Source organism: Lissotriton vulgaris, chromosome 1_1 (genome assembly GCF_964263255.1).
Source record: "Lissotriton vulgaris chromosome 1_1, aLisVul1.2, whole genome shotgun sequence".
Lineage (NCBI taxonomy): Eukaryota > Metazoa > Chordata > Amphibia > Caudata > Salamandridae > Lissotriton > Lissotriton vulgaris.
In genome coordinates, this window is record NC_141685.1 from 954843004 (window position 1) to 954858589 (window position 15586).

A 15586-nucleotide genomic window follows, 5' to 3' on the forward strand; every position below is an offset into this window, starting at 1 on the left:
GATACCTCCGGTCCCTCCGCCGAGGTCGACGTCATTACCTCCTCTGCCGACACCTCCTAAGGGGACCCCGAAACCTAGACCCCAGGAGGAACCGAGGAAGATGCCCCCACGGAAACCTGTGGAGCGTCCACGGGCCGGGAGATCACGCTCTCGCTCTAGGAGGAAGGAGCGATCGCGCCACAGATCGTACCCGCGGTCGAGACTCCGCCATAGGAGGCACAGATCTCACTCTCGCACGAGGTCCTCCGGAACCAGGGACTACTCTCCGACCTTGTCGGGATCACCAGACACGAGGGTGTCTCCGATTGATGACCTGGTAGCGTTCCATGATGTTCTTTTGAGAGGCGCTGCAAAATTGGGCATATCTTTGACGGTGACCACGCCGAAGACATCAGTCATTTTCGAGACACTGCACCAGAAACTCCTGTTTCGTCCACTGCTGCCTCTGGTGCCGGGCCTGGAGGAACCGGCCATGGACCTTTTCCTCACCCCTGCGGTGATAAATGCGGCCCCATCGAAATTGCTGAAAAAATTCCGGGCTCCCGATTCGGACCCGGCCTTTCTAAGGGCAGAACCTCCTCCGGATTCTGTAATTGTGACGGCGGCCTGCAAGCAACATGCCACCACCCAGTCATCCACGGTTCCCCCGGATAAAGAGTCTAGATGGATGGATTCAGCTGGTAGGAAAGTATGTGGAACATCGGCGACCTCTATGAAGGCTGCGAGTGCCACGGCTTTGTTGGGACGCTACGACCGCGCCCTCTGGGACTCCCTCCAGCAGTTTGCGGAACACTTGCCCTGGGAGAAGCGGGAAGACTTCCAGGAAGTGCTGCATTCGATACTGTTTGCCACCGCACCCTAGTCCAACGACTCAACAACACCGGCATCCAGGGGAAGGCCCTGAACTGGATCACCTCATTCCTCTCCGGAAGAACACAAAGAGTACGCCTCCCACCGTTCCGCTCGGAGGCCACCGAAGTCATCTGCGGCGTCCCACAAGGATCTTCGCTCAGCCCCACTCTCTTCAACATCTACATGAAACCACTAGCTGCCATCGCCCGCAACCACAACCTGAACATCATTTCCTACGCCGATGACACCCAGCTGATCCTCTCCCTCACCAAAGACCCCGACACCGCCAAAGCGAACCTTCACGAAGGGATGAAAGACGTCGCCGAATGGATGAACAGCAGCCGCCTAAAGTTGAACACGGACAAGACAGAAGTCCTCATCCTGGGAACATCCCCCTCCGCATGGGACGACTCCTGGTGGCCCCCAGCCCTAGGCACCGCACCCAAGCCAACAGACCACGCACGCAACTTGGGCATCATCCTGGACTCCTCCCTATCGATGACCAGGCAAGTCAACGCCGTCTCCTCGTCTTGCTTCCACACACTCCGCGTGCTCCACAAGATCTTCCAATGGATTCCCGCCGAGACAAGGAAGACGGTCACCCAGGCCCTCATCACCAGCAGACTGGACTATGGAAACACCCTCTACGCCGGAACAACAGCCAAGCTTCAGAAGAGACTCCAGCGCATCCAGAATGCCTCCGCCCGACTCATCCTGGTCGTCCCCCGACGCAGCCACATCTCGAGCCACCTGAGAGACCTACACTGGCTCCCTGTCAACAAGAGGATCACGTTCAGACTCCTCACCCACGCACACAAATCCCTCCACGACCTGGGCCCTAGATACCTCAACGACCGCCTGACCTTCTACATGCCCACCCGCCAGCTGCGATCGGCGAACCTCGCCCTCGCCGTCGTGCCTCGCATCAAGAGAGCCACCGCCGGAGGAAGATCCTTTTCCTACCTAGCGGCTAAGACATAGAACTCCCTGCCAGTCCACCTGCGACTGACCCAGGACCACCTCGCCTTCAGGCGACAGCTCAAGACCTGGCTGTTCGAGCAGTAGCAGGCCCCCCTCCCCATGCGCCTTGAGACCCTTCCGGGTGAGTAGTGCGCGATATTAATGCCATGATTGATTGATTGATTGATTGAATGAAGGGATGCTGGTAGCGAATCAGATTATCAGCGCCGCAGCAGACTCATCCCTGTTAGCGGCACATGGTTTTTGCCATGGGGTTAACCAGCGACGTCACGCCTGGCTCCGCCTTACGTCACTAAAACCGGACGCACAGCAAAGGGTAGCCAACCTTCCTTTCTCTGGCGAGACCCTTTTTGGGAAGCATGCGGATGACGAAATGGCCCGCATGAAAGCAGAGGCCGAAAAGCTCACGGCTGTGGGCCTGGAGAAGCTCAAAGAAGCGAAGAAATCGTACCGCCCATTCCAACGGCGGTTCGGTGGGCAGGGTAGTGGACGTGGCCAACCTTCGGGACAGTCACAGCAACATCAACAGTTTCGTAAGCCGTTCCAGAAACGCCAGAAGGGCAGAGGAGGCCAACAGTCGGCTCCAGCGACCAAAGGCCCGGCCGGGTCTAGGCCCTGAGCACTTACTTCCCCCGGATCTGTTACCCACTCCGGTAGGGGGAAGCATTCAATTTTTTCTGGCAGAGTGGAGAAAAATTACTCCGGACAAGTGGGTGCTGAATATTGTTTGCAATGGATTCAGTCTTCGGTTCTCCAGCTCGCCTCCAGCAATTCCACCGGTCAGCTCGCAGTTTCAGCTGCGCGAGCTCCAGGCGGAGGCAGATATCCTGTTAAGGAAAAGGACGATAGAAGACGTACCTCTGTCTCAGAGAGGAAGAGGTCTGTACTCCCGGTTCTTCCTGGTTCGCAAGAAGGACAAGAACGAGTTCAGGCCCATTCTGGACTTGCGACAGGCAAACAGATGGATTCGCAGGGAAAAGTTTTGCATGCTGTCGTTGCATCGGATTTATCCTCAGTTGCAACAGGGAGATTGGCTATGTGCTATAGACCTACAGGATGCGTACTTCCATGTGCCCATTGCACACAAACACAGGAATTTCCTGCGGTTCCAAGTCGGCGCCAATCATTATCAATACACAGTACTCCCATTCGGACTAAAGTCTGCGCCGAGAACATTCTCGAAGTGCATGGCGGTGGTAGCAGCACGCCTACGGAAGAACAAGGTGTTTGTCTACCCGTACCTGGACGATTGGTTGATCAAGGCATCCTCCTTCTCGGAAGCGCGAGCACACTTCCAGAAGACGTGCGTTCTCTTGAACAAGCTGGGGTTGCACATCAACATGTCCAAGTCTGTCCCGACTCCGGTCCAATGCATACAGTACTTGGGAGCCTCCATCAATACGCTGTCAGCAAGCGTGTCTCCTTCGGAAGAGCGACGATTATCACTCCTTCGGAAGGCTCAGGCTCTTATGACAACTCCATCTACAACAGTGAGGACGGTGTCTTCTCTACTGGGATCGATGGCCTCTTGTATCTTCCTGACGCCCCACGCACGGCTGCACATGAGTCCGCTGCAGGAGTGCTTGGAAGACCAGTGGGATCAGAGGAAAGGATCTAGGGACGACAAGATACGACTGTCTCTGCATGCTCCGCAGTCTCTGAAGTGGTGGTGTTCAGCGGAGAATCTCCTCAGAGGGGTTCCCTTCCACAAGGACATTCCCACGCAGACTGTTGTGGCAGATGCTTCTCTCCTGGGGTGGGGAGCACACTACGGAAACCTACAGATTCAGGGAACGTGGTCCCCGAGGGAGGCCACGTATCACATCAATTTCCTGGAACTCATAGCTGTTCACTTGGCACTGAAGGCCTTTCTTCAGTCCTTTCAGACCAACTCTCTGCTTGTACAGACGGACAATACCACCACGATGTATTACCTCAACAAGCAGGGTGGCTCGAGATCCCGCACTCTGTCGCAGAAGGGGCAGACGATCTGGCACTGGCTTCTGGCCAGAGGACTGACGATAACGGCTACCCATCTGCCAGGTGTGCAGAATGTTCAGGCAGACGCACTGAGCAGGCTGGTTCACGAAAACCACGAATGGGTCATAAACGACGAAGCACTAGGAGAGGTCTTCGCAAGGTGGGGAACTCCAGACGTAGATCTGTTCGCCACCGCCGAAAACAGCAAATGCCGAGACTTCGCCTCCAGGTACTACCAGCATTGGACGCTGGGGAATGCGTTATGGATCAACTGGTCGAACAGCTTTCTGTACGCTTTTCCACCCATTCCCCTGATTCCGGCGGTGCTCATCAAGCTGGCCCGTCCAGGGCTCGGATGATACTCAATGCCCCGGAATGGCCCAGACAGTGGTGGTTCACGGACCTGCTTCACCGGTCTCTCCTTCCTCACATTCGGCTGCCGTGCAGGCCGGACCTTCTCACGAAGTTCGGAGGACGGATGTTACACCCCAACCTCTCATCTTTGAGTTTGGTGGCATGGCTCCTGAGATAGTGCAATATGGCCATCTGAATCTGCCCGATGATTGCATGGACATACTGAAGGAGTCTAAGAGACCTTCCACTCGGACTTCCTATGCTTACAAGTGGAAGAGGTTCTGTATCTGGTGCCAGTCTAAGAACTATGACCCTACGACGTGCAAGGAAGATGTAATCCTTCCTTACCTTCTACATTTGGCGCAGTCTGGACTTAATGTTCATTCCATTAAGGTTCATCTCGCTGCATTGACTGCCTACAGGAAATGCCCTTCACAGACTTCCTTCTTCCAGATCCCTGTGATCAAAGATTTTTTGGAAGGCTTGAAGAAAGTATTCCCTCCTGTCAGGCTTCCTTCGCTTTCATGGGAACTGAATGTGGTGCTGTCCAGGTTGATGAAGGAGCCTTTTGAACCTATTCATAAGGCTTCGTTGCAGCACCTGTCCTGGAAGGCGGCGTTCCTCGTGGCCATTACATCGGCGCGCAGGGTGAGTGAAATTCAGGCGTTGTGTTGCCAAGAACCTTATACTGTATTTCATGCTGCTAAGGTTGTTATGCGTACTCACCCTAAATTTCTTCCCAAGGTTATTTCTGATTTTCATGTCAACCAGACCATTACTTTGCCTACGTTTTTTCAGAATTCTTCGTCTCCAGCAGAAAGGTCTTTCCATTCCCTGGATGTTAGGAGGGTGCTGAAATTTTATCTGGATAAAACCAAAGATATTCGTAGGTCTGACCAGTTGTTTATCAATTATGGATCAGTCAGGACGGGTCTTGCTACCTCTAAGCAGTCCATTTCTAGGTGGATTGTGTCCTGCATACAATTGTGTTACCAAAAAGCTAATAAGACCTTAGGAGGTAAGCCTAAGGCTCATTCCACCAGGGGCAAAGCTGCCACGACAGCCTTGCTCCGTAACATGCCGATTGCTGAGATCTGCAAAGCAGCCACTTGGAAAGCATTACGGTCTGGACACTGATGCCAGGGCAGATGCTCAGGTGGGACAGGCTTCGCTGCGGAATTTGTTCGTGCAATAGTGGTGTTCATTTTGTTCTCCACCGCCGCTTTGGTGTGGGGATGGGCTTGCCATTCTATTCACTAGATTATGACTATATACAGAGATCCCCTACTACAGAAGGAGTAGTTTCTGTCCTGTAACTCCAGTTCTGTAGTAGGGGTATCTCTGTTATAGTCATAAGCGCCCGCCCTCCTCCCCGGTGGAGATATTTCATCATTTTTTTTTTTTTTTTTGAAATATATTTTTATTGCAGGAATCAGTAAACTGTTACAAATATGACCAGTATCCAAAATACACTGAAATCAATCGACTGCCTCCCGATCACCCCCCGCAGCACGTTTTTACACCTCATCATCCAGCCCACAGTTCAAAAGTAGGGCGATAAAATCCAGTGGGGGTTCAGCAGGAGCGAAAGGCTGGTCCGGATAATCCACCGTCCGTCATCTGCTTTTCTAAACAAGCCCCCAAACCCAAAAGAAAGTCCCACCCACAAAACACTAACTTGCAAAGAAATCCCTCCCCCACCCAACTCCGCCATCAGTGTATGGTAGCAACCGCAATAGGATTCGTGAGAGGACCCAAGATGAGCGTATCAGTAACAGAAAACACCATCGCCTATCGGGACTCAGGGCGCGCTTCTATCTCACTATCAGAGTCGCTGGGGGCGCAATAGTCTCTGAGGGCCTGCACCAGTGTCTCCCATTCCAGCGCTGTCTCCTGTGCTCGCTCGCTACGTTGTCTCCCAGCCAGTTGATGCCTCAGCGTACTTTCCCCCGCCGCCCACTTCAATAGTTCGCTATGCCACCTGCCCCCAGTCGGACCAGCGCGTGCCTTCCAGTTCCTGGTCACCTCTCGTTTGGCCAAGAGAAGTCCTAAATCAATAAATTTACTGGAAATTTTGTTTTTGGGGGTATGTGGAAACCAATGCAACAGACCCACCGCCGCATCAAGCGATAGGGGTCTCCCTGTCACCTCCGTCAGGGTCTTCTCCACCTCCGCCCAGTAGGAGGACAGACCCGGGCAGGTCCACAACATGTGGAGGAGGTCTGCCTCTGGCGCCGGGCATCTGGGGCAAGCTGCCGAGTCCGTAGCGAAATACTGTTGGATTTTTGCCGGGGTCAGGTATGCTCGATGGAGTACATAATAGTGGACCAACTGAAAACGGGCGTGACGCGTCCCCTTCCACGCTCGCCGCACGAGCTGAGACCAGGTCGCTTCTGGGATTTCCTTGCCTATGTCTGCCTCCCAACGGCCCTTGAGGGTCGTAAGGGGGGTCAACCCTTCATTGACCAATCTACCGTAGAGGCAGGTGACCGCTTTCACCGTGCCCGCAGACATCATGACGTATTGGCACACCGGAGACGTAGGAGGTTCCTCCTGTCCGCCTTTCCAATGCGCCTGGATCGCACGTACCAGGGCCGAGTGCAACAGGAAGTCCCCTGGGGGAATCTCGAAACGATCAATGAGCTCCTGGAAAGGCAAAAGTACCCCGGCCTCATAAAGATCCCCCACCAACTGCAACCCCGCGTCCTCCCAGTCCGCCAATCGTGACCAATCCCCGCCATGGGGCAATGCCGTCAGCATCCCCAATGGTATTTCCGGCGCATACGGTATCCGGAGTTGGCCCCTGGCGTGAGCCCGGTTCCAGCACAGTCGGATGGTCTTTTCCTCCAACGTTAGGTCCTGTAAGGTCAAACGTTGGCGTAGAGCTATGAAAGATAGGACATGCCTAGCCATCCCTGTACCTCTCCTGTCCTCCGGGCCTCGGAATTCCCTGGCAACCTCCTGGGTGAAGGTCTGGAGCTGCGCCGCCAAATAATATTTCTCGAAATCCGGCACCGCAAGTCCACCCTCGGCTTTCGGCCTCATCAGGGTCTTAAGGGCCACTCTACGGCGGCCCGAGCCCCAAAGGAATCCAGTCACCGTCGACCGTAGAAGCCTAAACGAGGCCGGCGGGATCCAAACTGGCAGCGCCCGGAAATAGTATAGCAGTCGGGGGAGAGCCACCATTTTGAGGAGGGCGACCCGCCCCGCCAGCGAAAGCGGCAGTGTAGCCCAGAAGTCCATATTCCCCCGTAGAGCTCGACTGCACCTGGCGATGTTTCCGTCCAGGAGGTCAGATGGATTATGATAAATGTACACCCCCAGGTATCTGAAACAGTCAGGTTCCCATCTAAGTCCCCCATTAAGGACTGGACTAGGGGTGCCTCTACGGACCGGGAAGAGGCACGTCTTGGTCCAATTTACCCGTAGGCCCGAGACCGCCCCGAACGCCGAGAGCGCCGTCTTAGCTCCCTGTAGGGCCTCGACTGGGTCCTCCAGAAAGAGTAACAAGTCGTCGGCATATAACGAAACATGGTGCGTGCCCGAAGGGGTCCAGAAGCCACTGTAATGCGCCCCCGACCGGAGTAGCACTGCGAGGGGCTCCACCGCCAGCGCAAAGAGAAGTGGGGATAACGAACAGCCCTGTCTCGTGCCCCTTTCTACCGGGTACTGTGAGGAAATTAATGGGCCCGCCCGAACCCTGGCCGATACGGAGGCGTATAAGACCGCGGTCCATTTGATGAAGCCCTCCCCGAGGCCAAACCGTCGCAACACCGTGTGTAGGTAGTCCCATTCCAGGCTATCAAACGCCTTCTCTAGGTCCACCGACAGGACCACTGGGCATGGAGCATCCATCAGCGGTTCACCCAGCAAGCGGAACAACCTGCGGATGTTTATTGTCGTATTGCGCTTGGGGATGAACCCGGCCTGGTCCTCATGCACTAGGGAGGCCATGTGGCCAACCAGTCTCGAGGCCAGGATGCTGCTCAGAATCTTATAATCGACCGTCAGCATCGATAAGGGCCGGTAGGATGCCGGATCGGTCGAGTCTCGCCCCGGCTTGAGGAGGGGAACCACCAAGGCCTCCCGCATCGAGCCAGGCAGTCGGCCAAGCCTCCTCGCCTCTCTATAAACAATCACCAGTCTCGGAGCCAGGAGGTCGGCATAGGTCGCATAAAATTCCACCGGAAGACCATCTAGTCCCGGGGTCTTGTTCCGCGCCATCCTTTTGATGGCGCTGCGGATCTCCCCCAGTTCGATATCGGAACCCAGGGCTTTCGCCACGTCAGGCTCCACCATCGGGAGCTCCAGGGATCCCAAATAGTCCTCAAGAAGGTCGGGGTCTTTGACAGCACAACTGCGGTACAACTGATCGTAGTAGTGCCGGTAGCAACCTAGAATCTCCGGTTGAGTATGCACCATGGTCCCGTCCATCATACGCATGGATGTCGTCAGTGAGGTCTGGCGCGTAGGGTTAGCCAGCCAAGCCAGCAATGCGCTCGTTTTATCCCCTTCTGCAAGGGACCGAACCGTATAGGCCTTGTAGTCGAAGCAGCGCAGCCGCTCGACCTCAGCTGCCACCGCTTCCTTCGCCTCCGCCGTGCGTCCCTGGAGTTCAGGGTGCCCGGGGCGGCGGAGTTCCAACTCCCGAAGCTTCCGATCGGCCACCTCCAAGTCATCGAGGATAACCCGCCTCATACCTACCTTCTTGGTGATGCAATAACCCCTCACCACCACCTTAAAAGCGTCCCATTCCAGCGCTCTCGAGCTCGCAGAGCCCCCGTTGGACGCGAAATACTCCTCGATCTTATCACCTAAGTCCGCTCTGAAGACAGTATCCTCGAGCATCTCAGGGCGTAACTTCCAGGTGGGCACCGCCGGCGCCCCCGGAAACCAGCGAAGGGCCAGTAGGAGGGGGTTATGGTCCGAGATGGTCCTAGTCAAGTATTCGGAACGGACGGCCGCTGAAACCAGTTCAGTCGAGCCAAGAAACCCGTCCAGCCGAACGTGCAACTCGTGGAGGCCCGAAAAATAGGAGTAATCTCTAGTGTCGGGATGTTGCGCTCTCCAAATATCCGTCAACCCCCACCGTGTCTGCCAGTCGCCACGGCTCTTGGCCACGCGGCGGACCGGAGAATCAGGGAGGGGCGGGTGCGAGCGATCAGTCTCCACATCCACCACTGAATTGAAGTCCCCACCGAGCAGGAGGGGCCCCGTGAAAAAGTGGGCTAACGAGCCCGACAACCTAGAAAGGAAGGCAATCTGGTCCATGTTAGGTGCGTAAACACAGCAAACGTTCAGGTCCCTCCCCCCCAGAGTGCCAGAGATGGCCACGTAACGCCCCTCGGGGTCTACCACTGAGTTTGTGACTTGGAAGGGAACCCCAGCCCGGATCCAGATTAGCGCCCCCCTGGCATACGCTGAGTACGACGTGTAGAAGACCTGTCCCCTCCATCTACGCTGTAGCGCCGCCCCTTCCGCCTTGTTCAGATGGGTCTCCTGCAGTAGCGCCATTTGTATTCCCCTACGCACTAAATAAGCGTGGACTTTGTGCCGCCTAGACATGGTATGAAGCCCCCGCACGTTCCAAGTAATACACTTCACATTAGCAACGTCAGCCATTGTCCCATACTGTGCATGCAAAGTCACCCCATCTGGGTCCCAGCAATAGGCAAACAACAATCCCCCCAACACTGATGGCGGCCATTTCCCTCAACCAAAACTCAACAAAATTTACGTTACCCAAACCCCCGCCCACCCTCCCCAGAACAGGACCCAAATAACTCCATTTAGTTCCCATCCAAACCATGCCCTCCAAAATTCCCCTCGTCCCCAACTAATCCTACAGTCGTCACCGTAGGAAGGCCTTAGGGGCCAGGTGCGGGCTGGGCGGTGGCAGTGGGCCCTCGATGCTCAGGCTGCCAGGACTAAAGCAAGCCCTAAACAGTAATGGAAACCCTCGGGGCAAAGGCAGGGCCCCCCACCCCCCGCTTCTCCTGCGGTCATGTTGAACCATCGGCTCCCTCCACCCCCGGCACGGGCCCCCACCCAAAAGGATACAGCTCACCCCGTCAACCCTGTCCATCAAGAAGGTCCTCAACCGATTTCGGTGTAATCACCGGTGTGCTGGTACTATCCGTCACCGAGTTCTCTGAGTCCGTCGACGCTCCCTCGTCACCAGGGTTCTCTTCTTCTGCGATGGCATCCTCTCTTGACCCAGAAAGGGCAGACAACACCTCCAATACACCTTTCCGCTCCGTCGATGTCTCTGCAGTAGTAGGGCCGCCTGAACGGCCCCGGCGACTCCGCACCCTCGTGGACCGCCGTCGCTGTCCCGGCTCCGCCGTTGTCTGAGATGTGGGGGCGAAGCCATCCTTCCCAGCTCTATACAGTTCAAGCCAGTTACAGGCATCCTCCGGGGTATCAAAAAATTGAGTCTTGTCATCCACAATGACGCGGAGCCTTGCAGGAAATAGGAGCGAGTATTGAATGCCCTCGCTCCGGAGCTCGCGCTTAATCGCCAAGAATGAGTACCGCCTACGTTGGGTTTCATAGGTGTAGTCCGGAAAAATGTTCACCTGGCTGTTCTCCACCTTGAAAGGGCCATTATGTCTAGCGGCATTGAGGATGAGGTCTCTGTCGCGAAAATGCAGGAGGCGCGCCACCACCGGGCGTGGCGCCCGGCCCAGTTGCGGTGGCCGTGCTGGGACTCTATGAGCCCGTTCAAGTGTGTAGAAAGAGGATAGGCCTTCCGGGGCTACCGTGTCTCGGAGCCAGGCCTCCAAGTAGGCCACCATGTCGTCATCCTCGATCTTCTCCGGCAGGCCTACCACTCGGATGTTGTTGCGCCTGTTACGGCCTTCCGCATCCTCCGCTCGCTGTTCCAGGGCAGAAATCCGGGTTAGAGCATCTTTCATTGCCGCGGCCAAGGTGCGCTGTGCCGGCTCCAAGGTTTTCACCGAGCCTTCCACTTCTTTGACCCTGTCCGATAGCTTGCCATGATCCGCCCTGAGAAGGCCCAGACTCGTCGCCACCTGGGCAATGTCCTGCTGAAGGGCCGAGCGTGTGGTCGCAATCGCTTCCAGGACGCGATCAAATTGTTGCTGCAGCGGTGTGCCACCAGCGTCCCCCGGGTTGCCGCTGCCTTCCTTGTCTGGGGTCTCCGAGTCAGAGGCGGCCGGGGTGGGCCCCTTGGCCCCTCTCGGCTTCCCCATATTGTGGGAAGCGCACAATGTGGGCTCAGATAAAGGTGCCCCCGAGTGCGGGCTCCGACTACAACTCTCCCGAATGGAGGCCCTCGGGATGAAGGCCGGTGATCCTCTTCTCCAGGGCCAGGTGGATCTCCACAGGTTCGGCTCACGCCACCACCGTGTCGTCTGAGAGCGCTGAGGAGGAGGCGGAGACACTCGGCGCCAGGCCGGGTAGGGCCGTCTGGTTGACGAGGATCCGGAACGAGGGCCATCCACTCCTCCAGAGACTTTGTGGCACCAGGGGGTTATGCTTCCCATGGGATCGGGCCGATCGGGGGATGCAACCAGGCGCCGCGTCGGGGGTCGTCACCACCGCCGGGACCTCCAGGCGTCTGGGTTTACTATGGTGGGAGCTTCCGATCGCCCAGGCGCCTTCATCAATACCAGGGTCTCAGCAGGGCAGAGTCCAACTCCTCACTCTCCTGGAAAACACATGAGAAGAGGGCACGTTATGCTCAGCGGCGTTCATCCAGGCTAATGGCCCCGTCCAAGGGGACAAAGGGGTCCGGGCGCCATGTTGGGTCGCTCTCCCCGGGACCTCGAACTTCGTGTTTCGGGCAGATCACCACCCGTCCAGGTCGCGCCGGTCGTCTCAGTGGGGTCTAGTTGGGCCGAGCTACGATTTGCGGGGGCTAGGGTGCCCCGCGGCCTCCGATTAACAGGATAATCCCGGGCTCAGTCCCGGAGCCGAGCTCTCAGGCGACCATCGCCATCGGCGCCCAAGCCACGCCCCCCGTGGAGATATTTCATCATGTAAGGAATGCTACAGGTCTGGCGTGCTTCGCCTTCAAAAAGAACTGAAAGTAAGAGGGACCTGCTATGCATTCTGGGATACTGGGAGAAAGTTCTCTTAAAGGCACAGTATCCTATTTAAGCCACATAATGGCAGCCTATGGGGCTTGTCTGTCCATGCCTTCCTCTCTATCATTCCAGAGTCTTTTACTGGTGGAGGCAAGTTTCTCTATGGTAGAAACTGGGCAGGCTGTGTTGTGTGTGGTGATGTTTGGTGGAATTTCTAGTTGAAGTACTGGACAGTGTAGCCTGTGTATATAGGCTGCATTATTTGTCTTTAAATTCTCTCTTAAGTGTCTTTGCAGTTTCTGCATGATTTGACAATTTATTTATTTATTTATTTATTTATTTTGAAAGCCTTTATTGATGCATTGAAGTGTTACAAGCGCCGGCCTACAACCACAGGGGCCGGCCGCAAAGTCAGCAATTCAAAATAGGATTTATGCAGCTATCATCGACCCTGGCAACAGCTGCGAAGAGATTACAGCGTATGATTGAATGCGCCGCCAGTTCAAAGGGTATATCAAAGGTTTCGTTTTTTCTTTTTGAAGAAGCAGTAGTGGCATTACTGTAGGAGGCGTCACACCATTTTATAAGAAGCAATAAGAGAAGAGGGGATGTACCACCCACTGCAGTCAAGAACAGGTAACGAATAATACAACCTTAATCAGACAACAGACTAGGATTAAAGTTGATCTATTAGCAAGCGATCAAGTGCTAGCACCCTCCAGAAAACCCACCCTCGAGAGACAGTAAATTAGAAGCTGGTATAGACGCCCAATAAAGCAAGAAGTCACAGAAGGAGAGACAGCTGACCCTACTGAGAGAGGAAACGAAAAGAAAGGGACCATAGAACAAAACAAACTAAAATAACAACCCCCCCCAAACATCCGCCACCCTGCACCCCTGTAATGGCTACGGCCTACCCCACTAACAGCGTGCCTGTCGCCCCGGAACTACCCTAAAGAAAGGAAAAGAGAGCGGAGGAGGAGAACAACATACACACTCCCGATCTCCCTTACCTCCCGCCATTAGCGACCTTCCCAAGACATCGTAGCCACTGTTTGAAGCAAGTATTGAACCCCGACCTGGGGAGGACATCAGCAAAACCAACCGACCCCGTTACATTATAAGGTACAATCCCGGCATAGAGTACAGAACGGAGCAACCCCCAGAAGCCAAAGTCAACCCTGACCAGTACGGGTCTTTACAATAGCCCTCGCCGCCCAAGCCACAGTCATCTGAAGGAAATCGAAGCGTTCAACACAGTGCAAGTCAATGGTATCGGATCGAAGACAGGATACAAGATGGCGACGTCCACAATTCCGGCAAGGAAAGATGAAGAAGAAAGGCAAACCTCTCCAATAGTCACTGAAGAGCTGTTCATGGTGATCAAAACCTTTAGCAACAATAGTCCGCCGAGCAGGGATCGAGTAGGGAAAGCCATCGATGATAGCGGGTGCGCCATCCATGGAGCCAGAGGCATCAGAGTGAGCCAAATCAGGCTTTCGCCCAGGGACCTCGAAGTAGTGAGCAGAGTACTCCACAGGAACCACAGCTTGCTGATAACATGGCAGAGCATCCTCCTCCGGTCTCAAACAAACGTTGTCCAGCGGTACAGACATCCGAGCGTACATGCTGGTGATGTGAGAGTGGAGCGCCCAAATGGCGGCCATTACGGACCTCAACGATATTGTGCCGTCCGTCCCCTCCATCCCCTCTCGCGAAGAGACGAAGCAGGATTCGAACCCCGGACACAACTCTGAGGCACCAGGCACACACAAAGCCGATGACAACAGCAGGCGTTCACAAGACTGGCAGAATCGACACCTTCGCCGCTCGCGGGGGCCAAGCCCGTCGACCCCGGTCCCCCAGGAGGGTCTCCGGGCGCCGGACCCCCGACCGCGGTTGCCGATCTTCACTTGCGTCACCGTACCGTGTCCATAGCGTAAGCCGGTAACTGAGTCGCCAATCGAAAATGCAAGGAATGACCCAAGTTCGGGAGACCGGGCGCAACCCTGGTCTCACAGCCGATGTGCAACTCCAACCCGGATGGGCTAGTAATCGAGGTCCCGGCTTCAGCCCTGGAGCAGGCCAAGAATAGTACTTGATATAACTTCGTCACCCGGTAAGTTGGGAAGTCCGGGATTGCACCGCAGGAGTCCATCCATGGCTTTCCTAGTATATATTCCCTTAGAAGACATATGTAGGGCAGCTACATGGTCTACCATACACACTTTAACTAAACACTACTGTGTTGACGTGCAAGCTAAGCAACAAGCCAACAAGCTGCTGTGGGCCAGGCTGTCCTTAAAACTCTTTTTCAAACCACTGCAGCTGGTACAGGCGACCACCACTAGAGGAGAAACTGCTATACAGTCTATGCTAAGATATGAATTCAGCAGCCCACATGCCTCGAACTGCAAATGCTACTTACCAGTATGCATCTGTTCTTGGCATGTAGGGCTGCTGACTTTCATATACCCCTACTCCTCCCCAGTGCCTGTCACAGCTGCATGGTTATCTTTCTTACATACATTTACATGGTCATTTCTTACTTTCCTATACTCCATCTTGCCACAATGGCGAAAAACAATCTGAAGATGGAGAAGATGCCCATGCGCACTGTAGTCCAGGGGAGGAGTCACCTATCATGTGATACTTAGAAGACTCTTCCAAGACAACAAGGTGCAATCATCCGGACCCAACACTAGGCGGCGATCTAATGCTGAGATATGAATGTTGCCCACACCCACGTCCTGTTGGGTACTTGTTCGCGGCCGGCCACAGGGGCCCCTGTGGGGAAGAATGTAGCCAGGCATCACCGCCCAGTGCATGGTGACCCGGCCTTCCTCACGACCCATCTGACGCCTGGGAGTCTGGTTATCCAGGCCTCGATGTCGCAGAGTGCTTTTCCCACTACTCCGCCGGATAAGGACTCTAAGAAGCTGGAACAGTTCGGTAAACGGTTGTTCTCCTTTTCCAGCTTGGGGCTGCCGTTGGTAAACACCGCCTGCCTTTTAGGTCGCTATTCCCATGCGGTGTGGGACACCGTGGATCAGGTCTTGCCTCAGTGCCTGAGGATGTTCAGGCTGTTATTTCCCAAGCGGTTGCTGAGGGTGAGGATGCGGCTAAGTTCGCCATTCGGTGTGGTTTGGACACCTCTGACTTGTTGGGCAGGGCGATTTCTACAACTGTGGCGCTGTATCGCCACGCCTGGTTGCATTCTACTGGGTTATCGCCCGATGTCCAGGGTTCGCACATGGACATGCCCTTTGATGGCACTTGCCTGTTTGGCGAGAAGACCAACAGTGCACTGGAGCGTCTTAAGGATTCGCGGACCACAGCCAAGTTCTTGGGCCTGTCTACAAAGAGCC

General features: G+C 55.3%; 1 protein-coding gene across 3 annotated transcripts in view; it reads left to right on the forward strand.

Annotated features, from left to right (window-relative positions):
* TIMELESS (timeless circadian regulator) overlaps positions 1-15586 on the forward strand; it is a 466894-nt gene that overhangs the window by 270609 nt on the left and 180699 nt on the right. The window lies entirely within an intron of this gene.